The sequence below is a fragment of the Passer montanus genome, unplaced genomic scaffold, assembly GCF_014805655.1.
Source record: "Passer montanus isolate IOZ18808 unplaced genomic scaffold, ASM1480565v1 scaffold128, whole genome shotgun sequence".
In the NCBI taxonomy this organism is placed as follows: Eukaryota; Metazoa; Chordata; class Aves; order Passeriformes; family Passeridae; genus Passer; species Passer montanus.
Genome location: NW_024359610.1, coordinates 313,637 through 338,545, shown reverse-complemented (window position 1 = coordinate 338,545; position 24,909 = coordinate 313,637). Strand labels below are relative to the sequence as shown.

At 45.2% G+C, this 24,909-nt stretch overlaps 2 protein-coding genes across 9 annotated transcripts in view; one reads left to right on the top strand and one right to left on the bottom strand.

Annotated features, from left to right (window-relative positions):
• The window catches only part of CCDC148 (coiled-coil domain containing 148), a 49,616-nt gene extending 41,961 nt beyond the window's left edge, over positions 1 to 7,655 (bottom strand). Inside the window, exon 1 of the mRNA XM_039698604.1 lies at positions 7,562 to 7,655. The gene's annotated coding sequence lies outside the window, so the exon portion shown is untranslated. The remainder of the gene's footprint in view (positions 1 to 7,561) is intronic.
• Positions 7,656 to 15,762: 8,107 nt separating this feature from the next.
• Positions 15,763 to 24,909, top strand: part of PKP4 (plakophilin 4) — a 54,817-nt gene continuing 45,670 nt past the window's right edge. For all 8 annotated transcript variants that reach the window (XM_039698593.1, XM_039698600.1, XM_039698592.1 and 5 more), the window contains exon 1: positions 15,763 to 15,898. The gene's annotated coding sequence lies outside the window, so the exon portion shown is untranslated. The remainder of the gene's footprint in view (positions 15,899 to 24,909) is intronic.

Sequence of the window (24,909 nt, the reverse complement as noted above, 5' to 3'; positions counted from 1 at the left end):
TCCCTTAATCAGATCCTTTCTCTTCTAGTTGAACTAACTATCTGAAAAGGGCACCCATCCAGAACGTGTTAATCTTGCAGCAGTCAATCCTTTCCACAGGAAGAAAATACACTGTATAATACTTCTATCATTCGGTGTCAAAACAGTTTCTAGAAAAATCCCACTGTTTGATTGCAATTTAAATTTACATTCCCCTAAAGAAAGAATTATAGCTCTCTTTGAAATAAAGTCAAGTCTCAGAAATGGTATGTTTCCAAAAGAGACACAGTCCTTTTTGTCTATGATAATCTCATTACTTCCTCATTAAGTAAAACTTAATCCAAATTAGGAAGATCAATTTGAGTAACACTTAAAACAATCAGCTTCATGGACTGCTCTGTCACACTGCAGGGGTAGGGAATAGCTCATCTGCTTTCTGAGGATCTGCACATCACAAGGGAACTCTATTTCCCTTCTGTTCTTGGAATATTCTTAGAAAATCCAAGAGAAAATAAGCTTTAGGAACACTTAGAAAAAACGTTGAAACAAGTAGATAAAAAAAAGGAAATAAATGCTTTAGAAGTTGGTAAGCTGACACAAAAAGGGTAGGAAATGAAGTCATCACATCACCTTGGATCAAGTGAGTCAGACGGCATTTCATGTTGATTTGTTTTGAACAAAACAGTGCACAGTCCATTCTCAGGGACCAAAAGCAGCTGGCCTGCTGCAGTGAGCACACCTGGCCATGGCAAGGTTTAAATGAAACAGGATGAAATCAGAAAATGCTCTGGTGCTTCGAGTAGTTAATCATGGAACATTTGGGGCTGGATCTTAAATCTCATCCAGCTTTACCCCCTGCCATGGCAGGGACACCTCCCCCTGTCCCAGGCTGCTCCAGCCCTGTCCAGCCTGGCCTTGGGCACTGCCAGGGATCCAGGGGCAGCCACAGCTGCTCTGGGCAGCTCCTGGCATGTGGCTGGACAGACCTGGACAAAGTCCAGCTTTGCTGAGCTAAAGGCAAAAATTCTGAGGCATCGTTTACAGACTTCTGTACCACAAGAGATTTGCAGGATTTTGTCTTATGTTGTTTTTATCAATGTTCTGTCTGGATTTCTATTTATTACCTCCATGTACAACAAAAGCTACAAAATTAAACAATATGCATAAATATATGAAAGAATAATTGGAAGATGTGAGGCCGAGTTATCCATTATAGGACCCTACAATTTTCTCCCTTACTTAAGAAATAATAAATGTGTAGTTAAATTGACCTATGACTGCCTGGCCCATAAAGCATACCTGCTATTGGCTAGGCTGGGTGCAAAGGCTTATTTGGAATGGTGCAGCAAGCAACTCACCCCTCTGCTGCTCTGCATTCTTCAGAAAAAACACTTAAATCTACAGAATTCACTTAGCACAACAGGAGCAAAGATGCTGTTCCACAAAACTGCAGAGAATCAACATTCCCTGCAGTACAACAAAGTACCTGGGCTTTGCACTTCTCATCAAGAGGCAGGATTTACACTGCACCACAGAAATTGCAGAAACAGATTCCACGGATAACACCACTGGCCAGTGGAATAAGGATCCAATTTTAGAGGCAGGGTTAGTTAAGGAGCTAGACCTCAAAAGGAGCTGCAGCAGATCAGTGAGTTCTGCAAGAAGCATCACATGTATTAAACCATGAGACACAGAAAGGGTCAATAGCAAGTAGTAGCAGAAGTTCAATTGTAGACACTTAAAGAAGCTCAGAGCAGGTTGAAGTCATTGAGTCAATTTAAAAGGAAAAAAAGAAGGACAAAAACATACTGAAGTCTGCATTTAAAAAAAATCTGTGCAACATATCTGGATTCCAGTTGTTCAGTCACAGCCCCATTGCTCTTCAGATAAACCAGCCAATGTGATTTTGTTTTCATTGTTGCAAAACGCACAATTGGAAATACACAGTTTGAGAGTCATGATAGCTTTATTCTCTATATCTAGCTAGATCTCAGATTTTGCAAAAGCAAGAAGGAAAACAGCAGTCAGGTTCCTTATTTAAGGAATTAAAAAGGTAATTTTAAGTTGTCCTCACCTTTTGCACTTGCCTCTGTCTTTACTGTTGCCTTCTGTGTAGTATTTTTAATGAAAGTATTTCCTCCCACCCCATTTTCATGCTAGCCTTGTTACTGATGGTTTTGACTCAACAAACCCCAATCTGTATGGAAGGGTTCCCTGCCCCACTGCTGGAGGCCTGTTCCTCACAGCCCTGCTGACAGACCAATTTCTGCACGCATTTCCTAATGAGCTGCAGGCAGAAGTCAGCTGGCTTAGTTTATGTTGCTGGCAGAACAGTTTAACAGTGCTTCAAGAACATATGACTCCATCTCAATAAGTCCAGCTTCTCCTTCAGCCAAGACGCTTTTCCGTGTTTGCCCCACCAGGAGCTGTGGCTGTGTGGAGCTGCAGCATTTGCACTTGAGAGCAATTCTGCATCTCTGCTGCCCGAGCTGCAGGTGGGACACAGCCAGGGCGAGCACCGCGGGGCAGAGAGGACCCTGAGGGACCTCGGGAGCTGGCACCAACTCCTCTGTGGCACTGTCCTGTAAACCAGCCCAGGTGATTTTGTCTGAGTAGCGTAGTGGGAGTCAGAGCAGAACATTTGTCTGCAGCCTGTGAGAGACAAGCCAGAGGGACAGATAATTCATGTGATTTAGGAGACACTGCAGCTTATTTTGTCAGGAGCATCAGTATCATTTTGTACAGCTTTTGCCAGTTCTGCTAGGCCAAATTCCCAGAGTTATGTGCAGGGAAGCATTTGGCACATTTTCACTTTAAATTATTGCATAATGTTGTCTGAGATCTTACTACAAAAAGCAACTCATCCTTGTCTGGGGCCTCTCAGTCACAGCCATCAGAAATGTACAGACCATAAATCAAATAATCTTTCTGGGTATACATTTTCTTTGTTGACTCCTTATTCAGAAGTATCCCTAGATTTCAGCCTGACATTCTGTATCCCTGGTCTGGTAAGAAAGATTACAATTTGGTTAATTTCTCAACATTTTTTCTAGGCTCATATACAAACTAGTAAGAAGCTAGATAATATTTTGTTCAGTCAGCAACTGTAGCAGTTGGTAGAAACTGCAAAGGATTTTAGCAGACCTTCCCCTGTCCTTGAGCAGATAGGAGCACCTGCATTGCCCAGAGCTGGGGTGGTGAGGGATTTTTTATTTCTTTGTGGGCTTTGGGGAGAGTTGTTGTATGCTGTGGTTGGGGTTTTTTCTTTTTTTCTTTTTTTTTTTTTTTAAGGTTTTTTACACAACAATCACAAGCTTAGGACCTGAAAACCCACAGAACAGACCAATTGCTGATGACCTTGTTTTACTGGACATCTCACTCAGCATTTCCTGCCATCTTTTCTCCAAATCATTTTCTTGTCTGTTGCCACGCTGCCTGCTTATTTCCAGGTGCTGCAATGTCCTAGAGGAGCCCTGACTTACAGGTGCATCCTGTGAAACCTGATTTCACCATCAGCTGGCTTCAGCAGCACAGCTCACTTGAGGACATCCCTTCTCATGCTGCCCCACACACAACACCCTCACTCCACTCCTGGGGCCACGCGACCAGCTGAAACAATATACTGGGGCAGGATGCACTGGGAATTCCAGGATTCCCAATTTCCCTGGGATCCCTTGCCAAGGAAAGGCTACTGAGCCACACTACAGGTCAGCAAGCTGTGTTCCCCAAACCTCCTCCGTTCTGCTGAAGCAGGTGTCCAGGACAAGCCCTTTCCACTCCTGCCAAAGAGGAGCCCTCACCCCGCTGCGCAGGGCTGCTTGCACATCCCTTGGTGCAGGCATTACGGGCAGCAGCGGCGTGCTCTGGAAAACTGATCCAACTGGAAAAATAAGGGCACCTATGCCAGGGAGGGTTCTGGGGAAGCTGGATCCATTCCACAGTGCAGCTCCCTGCACAGTTGCAGGATCCTGCTGCTGGCACTGGGAAAGCTGGAGGGAAGTATCATTACAGGGCATTATTGTCCTTCCCACGGCAGCTGGGCTTGAGCCACAGCACGGGGCTCTGCAAGGAAGGCTGGTGGTCATGCTGAGCACTGTGCACCATCTGCAATCAAATACTCCTACTTGGTGCTTCAAAGCCATGCAAGAAAAAAAGAAAGTGCAAACAACCTGTCAGCATCCAATAGTTTTTCCTCAGTATTTTGTTTTACCGCTGGGAAAGAGTAATATCTATCCACAGCAGAGCAGTAATTTTGAACGGCACTGTCTGAAACAGAACATTTCTATAAAAGCCCCCACTGAAAAAGCAGAATGTCAGCCCACCACTTTCCTCAGAAATACACCTGTTAGGTGCCTTACCTCCCCAGTTAAACAATAAAAAGCAGGAGAACATTTAGTGCTTTCTATAGCAAGTGAAATTACAGTTTCAAAATTACCCAAATCAATTGTATTGTGATTGACTGAGTTGCTGTGACATCAACACAATGACTTGCAATAACTTTTGAAATCAAACTGTAGGTTTTAATGAGAGGAAAGAAACCCACATATCTAAATAACTCCCCATGTGAGCACTAAACAGCTGCTCATGTGTTGTGTTAGCCTGCCATGAGCATCACTCTCTTCTCCAGGTATTTTTTTCCCCAAACCTTCATAATTCAGTATCTGGAAGAGATTACAGTTCAAATGGGTAGCATTAAATAGCTTCCAGCAGAAACCAAACCACACCCCCCAGCCTCCCCCAAATAACTCCCCAAAACCAAACCAACCAAATTCACAAAAACAAAACAAAACGCAGAAAAAAAGAGGAAAACAAAAGATCCACCAAGAAACAAAACAACACTGTTTTTGTGACTGATATTTATCACTAAAATTAAAAATAGGCATGTCAATGTTCTGCAAGGGCTGTAAACACCTGTGGAATATATTATATATATAAAGCAAGACTCGATTATGGATTAATTTCAGAATAGATTAAACAAAGCAGAAAAACATATTAATGACTGGAAACGCTGAAGAAGCACAACAGCAGCAAAACAACTCGCAAATACCTGTTAACAACATTGTCATCTGAACCACTGCAAGATGAGCACAGCCAGTTTAAGGGGTCAGATTTAAGGCTCAAGAGAAACCAGTACAGTCCCAAAGGAAAACATGAGACTAGGTTGTTACAAATTGCAAACACAGTGGAATCATGACTTTCCAAATGAGAACGATACAGACCATCCCACTTGCAAGGTGCATCCAGAAGAAGGTGAATAAAAATAAAATCGACTTGTTTAAAGTCCAATTTTAAAAATTGTGTAAGAATTTAAACATATATTTGACAAAGGGCACTTTCAGCTAATAGGATAAGAAATCAAAGAATCTCCCCCCGTGACATTGCATTGGCAAGTTAAAATGGGGCTCCTTTCCATAGCCCATGTCATCCCTGCTGGACAGGACTGCTGCACTGGGACACGCAGCAGTCAATTAGATAATGCATTGGCTGCTCAGGGTGCCAAAACAAATAAACCAGCTCTGAGGGTATGACTAACACCAGGCAGAATGAAACAGCTTTTCCCCACCGACAGTCGTCCAACATATTTCCAAATCCAACAGGACCTCTCAATTCTTTCTACTTCTTCTGTGCCAAAACAAACCCGCTCAGGATCCCTTTCTCCTTCCCCCAGCATTTCTTACCCTTCCCCATCTCACCCCACGGGAACTCCAAGGCGCAGCCAGCCCGTGCAATGCGCGGCTCCGCAGGGATGCAGGGCACTGGAGCAGCCCGTTCCTATCCCCGGGAGCCAGCCCGGGCCGGGAAGGGCTGGGATGGCATTGTGCCCATCCTGCCCGCAGGCTGTGCCTTCCACAGCCCCCACAACGACACCAGGAACAGCCCCATTTACTGAGGGACAAGCAAGTGTCCTCCTTTCCCAAAACTGTTATCTGTGAAAGCCAAGCCAGCATAATAATACCCAAATTACAGGTGAAAACCAGTTGAGACTGATTTGAAACTAATTTAACTAATTCAGTACACCTTCGGTAGAAGCAGCCTTGCAGCTAAGGAAGGTCACAGTTCTCACACATCCTGCGCTTTCTCTTCCCTTTATTCTAGATCTAGTTAGTTCACATTTTATCTTTCCTTTACTGCAGCTCTCCACTCTCATTTGACCCTTCCACCACTTATTTTATTTCACACCTGCTACTCTTTATTTTACTAAGTTTCTACTGTTATTCCCCTCAGCTCCTGTTTCCCATTTCCTAGACAGAGACCACCCTTTTAGTTTGGAAATATTGTATATGTAGTTCACATGGTATAAGTCATGAGATTTTTCAGAGCAGTGAGGACCCAAGACTCCTGTTTACAGCTGCCAAACATTTTCCATGTGGATATCATCATAATGTATTCCTACTCCATTATTCAACATACAAATAATGATACAAATAGCAACAAACTCCTCAGAGATTACATATTTTACCAATAGCCTAGATGGTTTCCATGTAGCAGATTACATTCCAGTGGGAAATTCAGAGAAGGGACTGTATGAGTTTAGAGGTGGCTCTCTGTGTTCAGCTACCTCCTGCTTTTACCTGCAGCTCCCTCCCAAGCAGAGGCTAACGAAGGACATAATTCTACCTGCAGCATCAGCACCAATTAAACCACATCACGAGTTCATGCGTCCTTATACGTAAATTAAAACGATGGTTCCCCCCATCAAACACTAAACCGAAAAACTGAGCTGGATGGAAACAGACACAAGTGACAATGTGGATACGTTTTTCTTGTTCCTTTACAGCAGGCTTTCTACACCATCCCATCTGTGCAACAGGGAAAAGGGGTGAATGAAACAACCTCTCGAGACAGCAAGAGCTGCTGATTCAAGTGGCCATTTGGTTGGGCTCCTCTGAGCCATTTACAGCGTCATTCAATGAAGAGCAGAGTGTCGATCGCTATCGGACCTGCAGGGCGGGAGCAGAGTGTAAGTAAATGGAAACCAGTCACCCCTGGGCCACACCGGGACAGTCTGTGCGGGAAGGACAGGAATGGCCACGGCCAGATTCCCGAGACACACCGAGATGGCGAGTCCAGGACGGGCATGGGATGCAAAAAGTTGATCAAGCATTTAACACGCGCAAAGCCTGTTATTGAAATGTTTTACGGCGATTTTAGGGATACTGGCTTTTCTTTTCTACATCTGTGATTCCTCACGCGCCATCAAGAGAGTTCGGCTGCTACTGTAAGCTTAAAAGGGTAGGATGTTAAAACACTACGGAAAGCGTTTCTCCATCTTTCCCAAGCACCCGGACTGACCCGTCGGGTCTGAGCAGCGCCGCGGGCAGTGCGCCCTGCCGGCTCCGCGGCTCTCCGGAGCGGCAGGCCGGGCGGACCACGGCCAGCCAGCCGCCCCAAGCTCCTGCCCACGGGGGCATCCGGAGCCCGCGGCACGGCGAGACGGGCAGGGGCCCGGCGAAACCCCCGGAGCTCCGGGCTGCTCCCGGCGGCGGGCACCGCGGGCAGCCCGCGCCGGCCATCGTGCGGCCGGCTGCTCCAGCCATGCACCCACCCACACACCGCTGCCCCGCCGCGCTCGGACACTCACCGCCACGGCTGCGGCGGGCGGCGCCGGAGCAGCCTGCCGTCCCCGGGGGCTGTCCCGGCGGAGCCGCCCCAGGCACGGCTCGGGGTGAGGTGAGCCCCGGGCGCGGGGCCGGGCGGGTACACGGCGGGGGCTGCGGGGGATGGCGGAGCGCCGGGCCCTGCGCGCCCGGTGTGCCCGCACGGCTCTGTCCGCCCCGGTGTGCCCCGGAGTCCCAGGCTTCGGCTGCCGCCCCGGGGTTCCCGGGCGTGCCTGGCCCCGCTGCCGTCGCGGCGTTCCCTGCGCCGGATTTAAATATGGGTTTTTCACCCTTCGCGTGACCGCAGAACGAGCCGCGCTCCCGTCGCCCAGCACCGGGAGCCGCGGAGCATCCTCGGCCCGCGCGCCGGGAGCACGGCTCCCGGGGCTGTAGTAACTTCTGGCGGTGTTTGCTGCCCGTTGCGCTGGCACCCGCGGGCCGGCCGGAGCAGCACGTGCCGGGCGCGGCCCGCGGGGACAGGCGGCCGTGCCGCCGGCTGGCCGTGCCCCGGGCACGCTGCGGTGTGTGCGGGAGCGGAAAGTGCTCTGCAGGTGCCGGTTACCGCGTGCCACTGCCGCGGCTCGGGCTGGGAGAGCTGGGAAATGAAGTCTCGCCGCAATAAAATAAATGCTGATGCTGAACCCAGGCTGTTTCAGCACAGAAAAAAACAGAGTTGATGACTCAAGCCCCCTCTGGTCCATTTCTCCTCCCGGCTGACGCTCAGGAGACATCACCAGTTCACCGGCAGAGAACTGAGTGTTTCTGAAGTGCCTCTGTTTGCCCCGTAGACCTTTGTACTTTTTTTTTTTTCGAAATAGCCTCCCGCTCCCTGTTAATTTTACATTAGTCATTGCTTCCAGATTCGCCTGTTTGAAGGAGAAGGTGTGGCTGGACTGAGAGCACTAGTGTTGCATGAGCTGGCTTTTCAGTTTTTTCAGCATTGTCAGTTTTTGATAAATTGGAGTTTGGAGATTAGGAGATGACAAGGATGATAGTGTTTTCCCCTTAACTAATAACTGTATTTTTGAGGTCAGCATCAAATACTGTGTTCATTGCGATAAAGATATGGGAACTTACTAAAGGTGCTTGTTTAGTTTATGAAGAGACAGTAATTCAGTCAGGTTCATCCTGTTTAAAGTGGGGGGAGTGTGTGTTGGGGGCAAAAGCTTTTTGTTGGCATTTATATCCTGCAATGTTTCTGTTAAATATTACAATGTTATATGCAAGTAAATGTAACCTGACTGTGGAAAGGTAGGTTGCAGTAACTTTCTCCTTCTGTTGAAATTGCTTGTGAACTGTTCTGTTGCTGCTGAAATAAGATGCTATTAATATTTTTAATTAAGGTAGAAAAGTTGATAGGCCCTTTCCAGTAAAAACTGTGTCTTTTTTCCTTTCATCCTGTTAGATGTTCAGCGCAAATAGCAGTGCTGATACCAGAAGTTCTGCTTTGAAACACAGTTGGAGAAAGTTTTGTAAGAATCATCTTCTATGAGAGGGGAGAATTTGTTCTAATTTTTCTTACAATGTCAACAAGATAACACCTTTTGGAGCTTGCATTTTTCAATAGTAATGCAGGATCCTTTTATAATGAACAGTTGAATTCAGTCACACAATGTAAACAAGGAAAGTTATAGGATACACACTGCCTTTTTATAGAAGCTTCTTGCAACAGCAGAACAGCGTCTGTAGTGCATTTTGAGGTACTTTCATATTCAGTGATAGCATATGCTCTGTACAAATAATAGTAATCTTAATTAGTAATGTGTGTTTGCTGTTTAGTGTAGAAATCTGCATGCACTGAGAGAAGACTGGAGAAAAGCGGCATTTTAAATGAACAGAAAACATAAATAAGAACTTCCTGTACTTCTGCTTCACTTTATGTAGATTATTTCAATACATTTAGTACAGATGAAGAGCTAAAGCAGTTCTGAACTTTGGGACTGTGTGAGTAATGTCTACATTTTGTTATGGGGTTTGGTTTTTTTTTCTGAATTGTGATGCTGAAAATAATCAAGTCCTGCAACATTTGGTTATTTGTTTGGTGCAGGAAAGCAGTGGCTAGTTCAGGGAGTTCAGTGAGCTTAACAGTGGACTAGTTTGCTTTAGTACTAGGTTTGGTACTTAGTGTAATGTGGTACAGAAAAGTCCCCTAAAAAAGCAAGCGGAACTTGTGACACTTGTCTGAAAAGGCGTAGTGGTGAGCCTGTTGTTGGCCACAGTCTGTACTGCTCTCAGTTACTTTCTGCCACCTTCAGTCAGTCAGTGAGTCTGGGCGGGTTACGTGGAGGTGCTGCAGATGAGCAGCTGTGCTCCTGTCGGGCATGGTGGAGCAGGGCAGTGCCCGGGAGCACAGCAGTGTCCAGAGGCACAGCAGTGCCTGGGATGAGAGCAGTGTCTAGAGCCAGAACAGTGCCCAGGATCAGGGCAGTGCCTGGTGGCAGAGCAGTGCCCAGGATGAGGCACAGCAGTGCCCGGGATCAGGGCAGTGCCCGGAGGCACAGCAGTGCCCAGAAGCAGAGCAGTGCCCAGGATGAGGCAGAGCAGTGCCCAGGATGAGGCACAGCAGTGGCCAGGATCAGAGCATTCCTGGCAGGCTGCCGTGGGTGGGACCCCGCTCCAGGAGCGCTCAGCCGCGTGTCCGGAGCCTGCCCTGCTGGGAACAGCAGCTCCATGTGCCAGGGCTGCGTGGGACCCCGCTGCAGGAGCTGCTACAGGAACAACGTGTTCTTCTACCTTGTATAAGCATGTGGACATCACCCGGGAGCCTGTGCTGGTACGGGTCAGAGTTCTGGAATTTTCAGCATTTTTGGTTAGGTTTGTTTTTTTTCTCAAGCAAAAATAAGATGTTAAATCCTTATGAATATGGTATATACTGCCAGTCCAGAGTTAAACTAGTTTGAACTTTAGTAGTGAGGTGGGAAAAGAGAAAGGCCTGGCATAGCTTTGTGTGCAAGTGACCAGAAACCAGATGTGAAAGAGGGCTGTTGGGCATGGCCAGTCACTATCGCTTGCTACTTGCCTCCGCCTTGATTGCAATATTGCTGACAACAAGGCAGCTCAAATGCTAGTGAAGATGGGGAGCAAACACACAACCACAGCCAAGCCCAGAGCCCAGGCCTGTGGAAATGGCCCTTCCCAAGGAGCAGGCTGTGCTGGCCCTGCAGCAGAACTTGGGAATGGAGCTGGAGGGGATGATGGCACCGAGCGATCTCTGGGCATGCTTGGGAGCTGTGCTGATTCTCAGCTGCTTTTCCTACGGCCTGTGAGATGTCCTAGTTCATTGGATAACTTCTCATGTTCTTTTATCCAAACAGAATACTCATTTATTCTGCTAGGGGGAGGTTTGTGGAGGGAGGGGAAGAGGTGGATAAAGACAGCCAAAAACTGCCTCTGGTGACCTTCCCAAAGCTTTTGCTTGCATGGAAGAAAATCCCAGTGTCTTGTCAGTTAAATCTCTGCAGCTGGCAGCAGCGTTCAGACCTTTGCTCCTCTCTGCCTTGCTGCCCTTAGTACCTCTCTCCTTTATTTTGAGGCAGACAAGAGAGGCCTGGATTTCAGGAGGAAGGAAGCAGTTCATCATTTTCATACAAGATTAATTGTTTTCTTTTCTGATAGTGGAGTCTCAGACTCTGTCATTGAAAGGCAAGACTGAAGGAGAAGGGTCTGGCAGTGGTGTGTCACGGCAGCTCATCTGGGCCATGGGAGGCTGCAGACCTTGATGCTTGGCCGTGGGGCAGCCGTGTGTCCAGGGCGGCTGTGGAGCAGCCGTGTGTCCAGGCCCAGGGTGGCCATGGAGCAGCTGTGTGTCCAGACTCATGGAGGCCGTGGAGCAGCCGTGTGTCCAGGTCCAGGGCAGCCGTGGAGCAGCCGTGTGTCCAGGCCCAGGGCAGCCGTGTGTCCAGGCTCATGGAGGCCGTGGAGCAGCCGTGTGTCCAGGCCCAGGGTGGCTGTGTGTCCAGGCTCTGGGCGGCCGTGGAGCAGCCGTGTGTCCAGGCTCATGGAGGCCGTGGAGCAGCCGTGTGTCCAGGCACATGGAGGCCGTGGAGCAGCCGTGTGTCCAGGCCCTGGGCAGCCGTGTGTCCAGGCTCATGGAGGCCGTGGAGCAGCCGTGTGTCCAGGCCCTGGGAGGCTGTGGAGCAGCCGTGTGTCCAGGCCCTGGGCAGCCGTGTGTCCAGGCCCTGGGCGGCCGTGGAGCAGCCGTGTGTCCAGGCTCATGGAGGCCGTGGAGCAGCCGTGTGTCCAGGCTCATGGAGGCCGTGGAGCAGCCGTGTGTCCTGGCCTAGGGAAGTGACTCCAGCACAGGCTTGTCCTCCTTTCAGGATGGGCTGTGTGAGTCAGCTCTCCTTCCTGAGGAGCGAGTGGTGTCTGCTGGGAACCGGCCTGGCCAGTTCCCTGCTGCCTCTCCTTGCCCTCCCTCCCTGCCAGCGGGAAGGCAGAGCCTTTGGCTGCCGGGATCCGTGCAGAATGTCTGGGGCTGTCTTCAACTTTCTGGTCCTCTTCCTTGCATCCCACTCTTACAGGAAAACAAAGATGACCTCAGAAAGCTGGGAAAAATCCATTCTTTGAGTATGGTGTCTTTAAATAAGGTGCCATTTTAATAGAGTTTTTATAAAAAGGCATGCTTTTGTTGTATGTTTTCCTACATTAATTTTAAGTTATTTTACTATATTAAGAAAAATAATTTGCTATTTTTTTTCCAAAATGTCTCCATGACCATCTCTTACAGATCTTCCCCCCACTTTTTTTAACTTTGCACAGCATTTTAGAGATTTTACCTAGGTAGGTAAGAAATTTCCTTACTAGGATTTGAACACCAGTCAACTTCCTGTTTAATTGCTTTTAAAAATAATTTAAAATATGCCTTTAGTGGAGAAAATGAAAGCAGGAGTTGTTACTTTATTTGAGAGTCATTAAACCATTTTTCAAGAAATAAGTAAAATGAACCCCCTCCCATGTAGGGTTCTAACTGAAGTGTAGTGTGGTTTTATGAACCTACAATTAACATCATAGTTGATCTAATGTTTTGATTGGTGTTGTGCTGAATTCATTATTAAAGAGCAGAAAGGAATCTATTGTAAATTCTTTGAAGGTGCACAAGTTGAAACTTGCATTCTGCATCACAGCTCAGTGGGGGGATTTTTAATGTATTTACTGTTTGTGCATGGGTTGGTGGTTGTGGGCAGTGAATGAAATCCCCCTGTGGCTATGGGATCTATGGGATGTGTGAGGCAGGTAGATCACAGCCCCTGTGCAGGCTGTGGGATGAACTGGCCTTCAGGGTTCGTGGAGTTTGTGCAGAGGAGCTTGGGGCACCAGGCCACCCTTCCCTGATGAGGGAGGTGCACCTCAGAGCATTGCACGGGGGAGCCCTGGTGGGGTTTGCTGGTCTTGGGGCACCTGTGCTGGCTGGCAGTAGGCGTAGCTCTGCATCAGCTTGGTCCAAGAAATGCCTGTGGACTGACTGGGGCCACCTCCAGAGGCAGCAGGAGCAAGAGGGAGAATGTCCCGGCAGGAGGTGGAGGGGTTGAAGGCAGGAAGGTAGGGGCAGTTTTCCTAGTGCAGGTAGGGCAAGGAGTAGCAGAGGTCTGGGAGCAAGTGAGGAAAAGAAGGAGCTGTGGTGTGATGCCAAATATTGCTTTTTGTCCTTTGAGGTCCAGCTGTAAGGAACAAGGAGGAAGCATTAAAAATTTTCTGGATTTTTGTTTGTTTCTGTAAGTGCCAAAAACTTTTCCCGTCTTTATCTTCTTATCAAAAGCTCCTTGTCTTCTGTCTGTGGTGTGGCAAGCCAAAGACTGTCATCTGGGCTATGCTTTAACAGGGACTCAAAAGCATTTGCATTACATGTGTCCAAATAGAAAGCATCTAATCTATCCCTTAGGTTTCTCTATATGATCTTACTTATTGCCATCTGTGCTAGAAATCTGATGTGGATGGGAGATTTCCATCTTGTGGTGGATTTCTATCCTCTTCCCCAGGAAGGCAGCAGCAGGCAGTGCATCCTAGGTGCTCCAAGAGGAAACCTCTTCAGTTCCAAGCCCAAAGGAAACCAATTCCAAACCCATGTTCTTTGCTGTCTAGCCTTGGCTAGACTTCCTGTTGCGTAGCCCGGGAATTAGGTATTGGCACATTTGTTATCCTACTGGTAAATCTGATTGGTGAAAACTGAAACCACAGAAACTCAGCTCTCTCTGAAGTGATTTCAGACAAATGATAATTCTTTAACTTCCATGTCAATGTGACAGGCTTAAAGCTGAAGCATTTCGTATATTTCACAAAATGAACCTAGGTAGTGTATGTAATGTAACTGATTTCAGTGGCTTCTGGACAAGTGGAGCAGTGGACTGTTAATTGGAGACATTCTGTGTACTGGTATGTTTATATAATGGTGTTCAACAATTGTCTTCTGATAATTCGTGCTCAACTCTTGTGTGGTATCTAAAGGTACAAAGGGAAACAGATCTCAGAAAGACTTAGTATTTTCATAATGTTTTTGTTTAAAAACAAATTTACCTATATTCTTGTTGAGAAATAACACAGTAGTATTGAAATTATAGCCTATCATGAAAGGAGATTTAATTTGTATCACCCTTGTGCCTAAACTCCAAATAGACCTGGCCCTCTGTGACGTAGAGGGAAGTCTGTGCTCCACAGAGCTTACAGGCAGAAAGGCAAAACTTATGAAGCAACTGGAGAAGATAGCAAGAACATGCCTTTCTGTACCACACATCTTCTGCAGGGTGCTTGTGAGCCAGTACCAAACCTGGGCTGTGTAATTTGATTCAGCCTTAATCAAAGATATACTGACAGAGCTTGCCACCTGTTGCTGTTCCATAGCCTTCATATCCAGCTTTGTCCTCAAAACTAATGTAATGAAAATACCCAGTTCCATAGTGCAGCTGAAATTTAAAATGTTGGCAGTGAGATGACTGATACAATGCATCACTTGTTCCTGGGAGCATGTTTATATTTTGGGTGGGAGATAAAAAAACATTGAACCCAGAAATCTCAGACTGGCTTGTGGACTTGTGAGATGCGCCCGTTTGCTCTGTGTTATTTGGACTATCACATAAAGAAAGAAAATTCTGAGTTTTCTTAGTTTTGCTACTGTTCCTCAGCATAAATCATAGCAACAGCGTACACTGAAATTTGGGAAATTTCACTGTCATTAAATACAGTCTTTTCCAGAAGATACTTTAAAAAATTCCTAGTTTGATGTTTTTCACAGAATAGGCAGACTGTCAGAAAAACTTCCTGTGGTTCAATAACTTGACACTTCTTAAGGAAGTTCTGGTAGAGAGCACTGCCTGTTGTGGGATGCTTTTTGTTCAGGCTGACGTAGTCAGTCTTTCAACACTCAGAGTTTTTTTAATTTAGCTGTCGAACCCAGGTTATTTTTAAGCAGGAAAAAAAATCACCAGGTCAGGTACTGACACTGAGACAAAATCAAAAAACTGCAACAACAAAAGACCCAAATCCCAAAAAAAAAAAATTCTGAGGATATGCAGTTAAAAAGTGTTGAATTAGCAAGGGACACTGAATCCAGGAACTGAATTTGTCTGATGAGCTACTGAGTTTTATTTTGGCTAACTTGAGTGTTCTGGAAGGAACCACCCACTGTCCATTGGGAGCTGCTGCTGCATTGATCCAGTCTGGAAATGCAGTCACACAGTGGAGGTGGATAACATTTTTTATTAAACACAATGCATTTATTGCTGTTCATAATGGGTAGATTTAAAATATCTTATTTACTGTTGTAAATATAGATACAAAAGAAGATATCCTGAACCACAACTTCCTGCTTTTAAGAGGTATGAAGTGCATTAGATTTAGGAAGTCTTGCCTTGTTAAAATATTAGCAAATGCTGTTTTAGTGATATAGTTCATTGTATTAGTTAATATGGTAATATTGAACTGTTTTGTATTCCTAGTATATTCCTAGTATATTGATTTAACCTATAATATAAATATTAATATATTTCAGACTGAAATTTGAAATATTAAAGGAAGTTACTGTTTTTAGATAGCAAAGATAATTCAAATTATTGCAATTTTTCCAGAATTTTCATTTGTTTTCTCTGCATCTCAATGCATCACAGCAGTCATATTTCAACAGAACAAAAATGTTTTACTATGGCAATGTTCCAGGCTTTTTTTGTTAGTGGGTTTTTTTTGTTTTTTTTTTTAGAAAGTTGAAGAATATGCTTTATGTGCAGCAGTGCACACTGTGGGATGATGTTACCACCTGGTCGGGTGTTCCCAGAAGTGGTCAGAAGTGACGGTGTGGTGAAGGCTGTGCTGGAAGCTGTGTGCTCCTCTCACAGGTAGGGCAGCTGTGGAAGTTCCAGCTCAGGGCACCAATGACTGCACCAAACCCAGTCAGCACCGATCCCAATAACAAACCCCTGCGCCAGGCTGGCCTGCTGGGGCTGCTGCAGGAGCACCTGGGATCCTCAGCTCTTCACTGAGTGTTGGGGCTGTTTTCCCAGTTTGCTGAATCCTGTTTTTCTAAACTGATTGTTCTCCAGCTTGGTGTTGTGATTGAGCATGGTGAAAACAAAGGACTCTGCTGCGCAGACACTTTCTGTGTTTTGAAGCATACACATGACCTTTTTCCTTGGAAAAAGGAAAATGGAAGCTGATTGATCATGCTTTAGGGGAATGCCCTGTTGTGAAAAGTTCAGACAGCCCTTCCTTCAGCTGTGCAGGACTCAGGAAGGCCTCATTCCACAGGCCAGCAGCTGCCTTCTGCTTGTATGGAATGTCCTCACGAAATGAAGAACTGCTAACTCTGAGCAGACCGCTTCTAGAGTTGCTCTTGCTTCTCTTGGAGCTGATAATTGGCTCTTCCTTCCCCCAGGTTCCCTGACACAGGCAGGCCTTTGGAAGAACTTGTTACTGTTGTCTGCATGGCAAATAGCCACCTGCCTGTGAGGGTTTTCTTTCCAAATATTTGGCATGTCTGTCTCACTTCCAAGTCTTTAGTGGGCAAACTTAAACATGTTGGAGGAAGGGGAGGCAGGCTGTGCTGCTGCATGGATTGCGTTCAGCTGTTTCCCTCCTTGCACAGGATCTCACCGAGGCTGCCTTAGCTTTGATCTCCAGACTTTAAACTATCCTCTAGCTGACTGAAATGGTGTGCATCTTGCACAGAGTTAGAGCCAGAATAGAGATTTTTATCTTGGAAAATTTTTTATCTTGGATTTTTATCTTGGAAGCAAAAATGCCTTGTAAGTCCAGAAATTCAAGGGTGGTGTGTCCTTTTCCCTAGTACAAACATAAATACTACGTGTGAAAGCTCTGCTATGTCATGCTGCTAATGCCCAGGAACTAATTAACAACCAGCCCCAGAGCCTCTGCTCTGGCAACTTATAACAGCCTGGGGTGTACTTGGGATGTCTACACAGGCTTATTAACTTTCTAAATTTTTACAGCATTTATTTTATCAACCCTTCCATTGTACTGCTGTCTTTTGGATTTACACTTGTCAGTGTATTTTATTATTTCTTACACCAAGGTATGAGGTGGAAATCCTTATAGAAGAGTTAGTCTGTTGAAATTCAAAACTGTTAAGCTTGCTTGACCTGTATTTCAGAACCAGGTTTTGGTTGGTTCTAGACAACAGATGAATAACCACTGTTCTGCAATTTCTTTTGTTGCAAGAATCACTTGTACTTGGAGCTTTTAAAAGATTCCTTACAGACTATGGGAAAAAAACTTCTCGGAAACAGCTAACATTTGGTGTTCCTTCAAAGTATTTATCCATTTTACACAACTTTTAGAAAGGTATTGTAAGCTGGAATTTATCTCCTTTACAATTACATCCCCATAATTTAGCTGAATCTAGTAATTCCAGACTGGAAGATGGGGTGTTTGTGCAGCCAGCTCATTTCCTAGTGGAGGCTGGGAGAGAGCCCCAGGGTACAGAACACCCACTGCTCAGGTCCCTGTCTGTGGGGATTAGCCAGAGGGATCTCTGCTCTGCTGCACTGGAGCTCTTCTGAAGGGTTTGTGGATAGCTGGGTTTACCATGTGCTTGTGATATTTGCACCTTTTCAGTCTCTGAAATGGCACAGTTCAGTGGCAAGACAGTGCTTGTCACTGAGGATATGCTGCTTTTTGGAATACAGTGCTTGTTACTGCATGGGCTGATCTCTCACACAGTGCAGGGAGTGAGCAGCTCTGTGTTCTGTAGTGCTGGGGACTTTGCCTTTCAAAGGCTCTTACTGATGGGAGCCTTGTGTGCTCCAAAGTTCAGACTTCTTGCCAATGGACTTTTTCAATATGAATGTGAATCAGTTTGGTGTGTTAAATTTGTGAGACTTACAACTCCATAGATTTATGAGCACTAATGGCAACCTTTCAGTTTTAGGTGTGCATCAGTTTTTCACTCAGTTTTCCTTGAAACGAAAGCTGGTGTTCAATATGATTAATCTTGTCCAGGATACTGGCAGTGGGCCTGTGAAACTGGCTGAGGTGTGTGTTGGGAGATGCAAGTGACTGTGCCTCTCACCTGGCCAGCATTGATCATTTCTTCTTCTAGATGAAAGAACACATCTGTCAAACTCCCTCAGTGTAGGATCTGTGTGGGTTTATGTGGCAGATTCAAAGAGAATTGTGACTTTTGTGTGCAGAGTGACTTGGGCAGGGGACAATCAGCATGTCCCCCAAGTTATTGTTTATCTTGGCACAGCTACAATTGTGTTACTCATTTGGGTGGGTTACAGCAGCTGCGGCCTTGACTTGCTCTTACACTGGACTGACAGGATCAGATCCCTCTTTATCCCAGGTGGACTTAAACCAAGATGTGAAGTCTTAACACAGTACTAGAGGAGGGAGACAAAGTGACTTGAACTAAAGGTTTTCACGTGCCAGCTTGTACTTTAAATGAGGTGGAACTTGAACGTGTGATTTTGTGGGCATGCAGATGTTCCTGGCATTGCTGGAGTGCTATGGATGGATGCTAAATGCAGTAATAGCTTTGGTTGTTAGTTAGTTGAGCTCCTGTATGGAGATACAGGTGTATGTTTTATTAAAGTCCTAACTGAAACAGGCCTACCACAGGAGGAAAGCAAGCAAATCACCTTGATTTGACCTTAACATTTTCCAGCTGCAGAGATGCCAGCAGAATGTGAATCAAAACAGTGCTGCCTATAAACACATCCCAGAGGAGCCAGCTACTTTCTGCTGGTTTAACTGTGATTGAAGGCGTTTGTGATTTTATTTGTACAAATAAGAAAAAATAAGTCAGAAGTACTGGTATGATAGGAATCCTCTCTATGGATCCTAACAGTGCAATTACAACAGTGGCGAAAATAGCCACCAGTAATTCTGTTCTCAAATGGTATATTCACTATACTTTTTTACTTTTCCAAAATGTTCGTTTCACTGGGAAATTTCCTAATTTGTAGCTACAGTGATAAATTTCTTTATGGTCATTTAAGACCTGTTTAGTCTTTTCTCAAATGTTTCCTTATCCTCACTTTTACACCCAAATATTAATAGAAAACAGTATCTTCCTCAGTTTCTATTTTGAAAGGATTCTGGTGATGAAAAAGGAGGATTTGGTTTCTTTATCATCATGACAGCCTTTGAATTCAGGCAAACCAGCAGAACCAATTGCAAATGTGAGAATCAAGGCCTGTGCCAGGTGCTGAGTTAACTTCCATTTTGTTCTAAGAGGAGCAACACTTCAGATTCTCTGCTGGAAGTGTGGTTTCGATGCACTCTACAACGGCATGTGCCATCACTGCGGCCATCTCACAGGAGCAGCTATGTTCTTCTCTCCAGTTTCCTCTTGGTGACGACCTTGCTGTCTGTCACAGAAACTTTCTTTGGTCACTGTCTGTGGCTTGGGTAAAGAGCATTGGCGAGATTAATGCCCCATGTCCTTCTTGCCTGCCAACCCCCCCAATCTGGAAGTTATGAAGGCCCGTTGTTTTGCCGGTGTTAAGTGTGATCAATCACAAGGGAATTCCCAGTGGAGAAACTTGTCTCCGGATGGAGAAGTTGGTTCTAGTTCTTTGCCTTCCTTCCCTTCAGCAGGCTGCATACATAATGACGGCCATTTGACAGCAGAGGCTGTGTTTACCTTTGTCTGAGGTGCCTGCTGGGCTGTTACCTGGCTCTGTTTTCTCTGCAGACAGATGCTTCTGTCATTCTTAGTTGCTGTGCTGCTTTAGGTTGCTTGTCTCTAGCTTTCTCATAACTCCATTATTATTTTACTTGGAAAACAGCAGCAGACAGGTAGATTTCTCCTCTCCCCTTAGGCTAGGAAGGGAACTTCAACCTTCTTTTGCATTTGTATCTCTTTTTAATAGTAGGTATGCTTCCCAGATAAGGATTCGTCTATTAGCTTAGTTACATGCCTGGGTGTGTCATCCCTTCCACTGCTTTGGATAGCTATGGATTTATTTGGGAGCACGAGATCAGCTCTGCTGGGTTCAGCTGGTTCATATCACCCCATTGTTTTCTATTTTGTAAGACTGGTTCTTCTCAAATCCACCACTTAAGTTACAGTTCTGCGTACTTGAGTTCTTTCCATTTAGAAATTGAATCAGTCCATAATGATGTGCTCCATGGCAATTTTGGCAACTGGTTTTTTTTCTGTTGTGTCTTTTAGGCTTGAATTTTTTGAGTAATCTTTTTTATTTAACTGCATTTTTTGGTCACCATATCCATTAAATGAATAGCTATGCCCCACCACTGTGCTGATTCTTCGTGCCTCCATTGATGTCTAGAGCAGCTGGGTCTCACAGGACCAAGATTCTGGTGGTGTCTGTTTCTAATGGAGGTCACACCCCGAAGTGTGAGTGGCCACTGCTGGCAGCTGTCTCTTCTCTGCTGTTGGAGATTGACTGAACAGTGTTAATGGCTATACTGTAACCTCTATCCTTTGTCATGGGAAGGAACTCCAGTTACAAAACTGAACAGCCTTCAGAAAGGTAATTACTTTCTATGACTTCTCTTGGTGACGTGACTGTTCCTATTCTTTGAATTTTGCTTTGGTCAGTGGGTCTTACAATCCACTGATGGATTAAGATTGTAACTAATAAATTACAGATATGACAGCAGTCTATTGTGAAGACAGTGAATTGATAGCTTACTAAGGAAGCCCTTTTCTAATGTTGAAAGTTGGTAGCTTTGAGCATGATGTACTTTGTACCAGCACAGGTTTTTCAGTCTTTTGCTAGTGGTTGTTAATGAGGTTGGGTCATCAGTTCTCTAGAATTCATTGTGAAACCTGCAGTTCATATTGCCATTCCAGTAAACAGTTTCACTTTCATGAAGGCTTACTTGAGGATAATGGAGTCTAAAGACTTGTCCCACCCCTGCATGGTGTTTGTTGGTGTAAGGTGTGGAACAAGTAACCAGCCTTGTGTCAGAGCTGGTCCTGTGCCAGCTCTACCACCTTTTCCTTTCTTTAAGTTCTTTCATTTCTCATTCCTATGCAGGGCAGGGGTGGTGATGGTAGCGATCTTGGTTTTGAAAGAGTATCAGACTGGCTTCTCCAAGATGAGGGCTGGCTCCCTGGCAGTGCTTCTGGCCTCAGAGGCACAGGTGTGCCAGCTGTGCCACAGTGCTCCTGGTGCCAGGGCCACAGCAGCAGTGTGTGGCCAGGACAGTGCTCCTGGGAGGAAGCCTGGGCTGTTCTGGGCTGGATTATCAACCTGGCATGGTTCTGCTCAGCCCTCGTGCTGTGTTTGGGTGTGGCTGCCCTGCCTCAAGGGAGCTGTGCTCAGGTCCCCAAGGGCCCAAGGACAGCAGCTCTCCAGGATGTCACCCCAAGACACATGGGCAGGGTACTCTGTCAGTTCAGTTGTAAAGGTGACCATACATGACAAGGGACTTCTTGCTTATTCCTTATCTTGCTTCTTGCTTATTCCTGGGCATATCCTTTCTGTAGCTCACCAAGAGGCTGATGATGGGCAGCAGCAGCATCAGTATTAAGAACAGATAAAAATGGGACAAGGTAATGTGTGTGCATGTTTATCCTGCTGTACAGGAATGTGCTGATCTGAAGTCTGCATTAATAACCTTGCCAAGGGCTACTTTTAAAACATACAAAAAAAGATTTTGACAGTATTCATCAGAAGATGTGTGCTGAGTGTTATTTGGAATTAACCAGCAGCATTACTGTAGATAAACAACTTATGAAACATATTTGCTGTTTTAAAGAAGCAATTTATTTGAAAACCTTATTTGAAGTAATAATGTGTAGACTCTCTCTCTCTCTTTCTCTCTCTCTCTATATATATATATACATGACATTTTTCATCGGGTTTTTATTGGGTTTTAGTTTGACAAAAGTGCGGTGTTACACATTTCTTTTAAACACAGTGTGTGTAAGGTAGGTTTTTGAGCCTACTTTTGCCCCTCCTTGCTGGGCATGTTCACATTTGCTCTGGTATTTGCAGCTTTACCTCTCAGGTCGCATGAGAACTGAAGTAATAGGGAATGTCCTATATTATATTAAGTTAAAGAATAAAAGCCAATAGTTTGAACCTCTGTAGGCTCCTGTGCTATTGCTGAAAAGCTCAATTTTAAGTGTTTTGGGTTTGCAGTGGGCTCTCAGAAATAGGCAGGAAAATGCTATTGGATAGATATGCATTGTGTTACGATCTGTAATGTATCCTGCTGTCTGAGAAGATAAGTAGCAGCTGCCTTGGAGCACCTTTCTGAAATGGTTCATTTTAGGTGGCATAAATGGTTTGTGTGCCCAGTGTTTTGAGCTTCTGCAGTGCAGTGATTGGGGTGTTGGTGGGTCCCTCCCTTCCGCAGGGGCCGGGGTTCCGTGCTGATCCTGCCAGAGGGGCCGTTCTGCCCAGCAGCGCCCGGAAAGGACGCTTCAACAGCAGCTCCTGAAACTGTAGATACTCCTCTGGAGCTGAAGTAAGACATTCTAAAAATGGAAAGATTTGCCTCTAACTACAATTACCCCCTAAGCTTACATAAAAGAGCAATAAAGAGCAATCTCGCAAGTGGTGGAAGTGCATTCTTTTCTGCTGGTGTCATCCAGGAGTGTATTTCCTGAGTTGTTGTATTGACATTCTCCTGGACTTGCAGAGAGCAAGCAGGAGCAGGCTTTCTCAGGTTTGAAAGTGGAAATCCCCTAAAACACTAATTAATTGTTGTATTTTTTTACGACTTAAAATTGCGTAGTTTTCCAACTCCCTCCTTGTTACTGAGAGGCTTTGCTTTTTAGCAAAGCTTCTAAACCTTTCATTCTGAGATTTGTAAAAATAACTGTTTGAGTTTGTATCTTCACTGTTGGCAGGTTTGCTTATTTAAATATATCAGTATTAATTATCAGGCATATATAAATCCTAAGTGTGAACATTTAATTTTTTCTATTACGTGTAGATGTGTTCTAAAAAATCATGTTCATTTGAATTTGGAAGGGCAAAAAAGAACCCCTGTATTCCATTTAGAGAAGACAGCAACACTTAAATTATTAATGTCATTTATATTGTCTGATACTGGCAAGAAGGTAGCTCTAGCTCTTTTAAATATTATCCTTGATTATTGTTTTGTCTTTCTGCAGTGACTTCAGTATTTTGGCTGTTACTGCTTTTCCCAAAATCTCTGTTTTACATCCAAACACAGGCCACTTCTTCATAAAATTTGCTTTGTTTCAGTTGCTTTCTTCTGACTTTTCAATTGATCCAGCTTGAAATTGGGTGCAGAAAACTTCAGTGAAGCAGTCTGGGAAGATGGTGCATTTTCAATGCAGTGCAAAATGGAAAAGAAGCAGGAGAGATCAGTGAGATACCTTTTTTTTTTTTCTTTTCCCTCTCTTTTCTTTACCAGGGGAAGGTACTTTGATTACAGGCATTCCAGCTTTGTGTTTTCCTCAGAGCTGTTGTTTTGCTGTATCTGCTTTGATGCAGGACTTGGTTCTCTGTGTCACCTGCATCACCTGGAGTGTGGGTGAGGCAGGGCTCTAGGAGCTGATAGGAAATTGGGTATTGCTGGGGTCCATGAGCAGACTTCAGCGTTTGGTGTGCTGGGGTCAGCTGGTTTTGAGCTTGCTGTTTGTTTTAAGCTGGATTCTCCTGTAGTTCCTGACCTCCGCGTGCTGGCCCACCACTCCCTGCTTTGTGTGCCCCTGCCCCAGCCATGCCCTACGGAATGCCTACGAGTGCCAGCTTCTGCTGCTGTCCCAGGGAGCCCGGGCACAGCTGTGCAGAGCCCACTCCCCAGCTGCCTTTCCATGCAAGTGAGCTGCTGCTTTGGTTTCAGCTTCCTAAGGAGGTGCCCTGGTCACCCCTCTTTTCCCCTGTGCTCTCACCCGGGCTTTCTTGGTTGCATCTCACAAAGCCACATGGCAGTGTCACGATTTTACACCAAATGTGTTTCTCTAATGCTCTTGTCATTGGACAAAATTTGGTAGATTTGATAAAACAAGCCCATGCTCTTTCCTAACATTTGAAATTCTTGTGCCTGTTACTGGTTTTGGTGTGCTTAATTGCCCTGCTCAGGAATTAGCATGTGACTAGAATATAGGGCAGGGAATTAAAAGGTAGAAATAAGGTTGGTGTTGTTGTGACAACTATTTGAGATTCCTTTGATGTTAACATTTAAAATACGTTTGAGTCATACTTTCAGTCTTTCAGGAACTGAGGCAGGAAAGCTATCTAAATTGCATCTCCAACTGGTAAACTTTGATGCAAAATGTTGTCATCTCATGACAAAATTGCATGCCTTTAGCAGATTTTACAGGAAGAAATCTTTTTCACTGTGAGAAGAAAATCACATCTTAGGATTTTGTAGTGCTGCATAAGGATGCAGTTCTGCCACACAGCAGGAAGCTTGTGAATGCTGTTCTTAAAGTTTCTCCTTGTTTTAACTGAGCATCAAAGAACCATATGTCTTCGTTCAATATTTGTTTTGCTTCTTGACCATTTCCACACTTAATCTTCATTCCTTCAATATATAGTTTTCTGTCTCTCTGAATTTTTTGTTGCTGTATGCTGGATTGCCTACATTTTGCACTGTGGATGTCTGTTTTGGAGTGTGGTTACAATTATTGACATTATTTAATGTACCATTGACCTGGCTTTTCCCCCCTCTGGCACTTCTGCAAAAGGTTTCCCTGCCTAGCCAGACACTTTAACCTGAGCCTGCCTAACTTTGTAGCTGTGTTTCTGTCACCTACCCCTGCTACAGGAAGGCATATGGGTCACTTGGATGGGAACAGTTTGTGTGATTTTGTGTTTATCAACACTGGCTCATTCATCATTCTTTGTGGTTTTCCTCAAATTAGTCAGTTGTCCTTGATCTCCTCGAATTGTGGTATCATTTGTAAATTTTGGTCTCTTCATCTCTTCAAAAA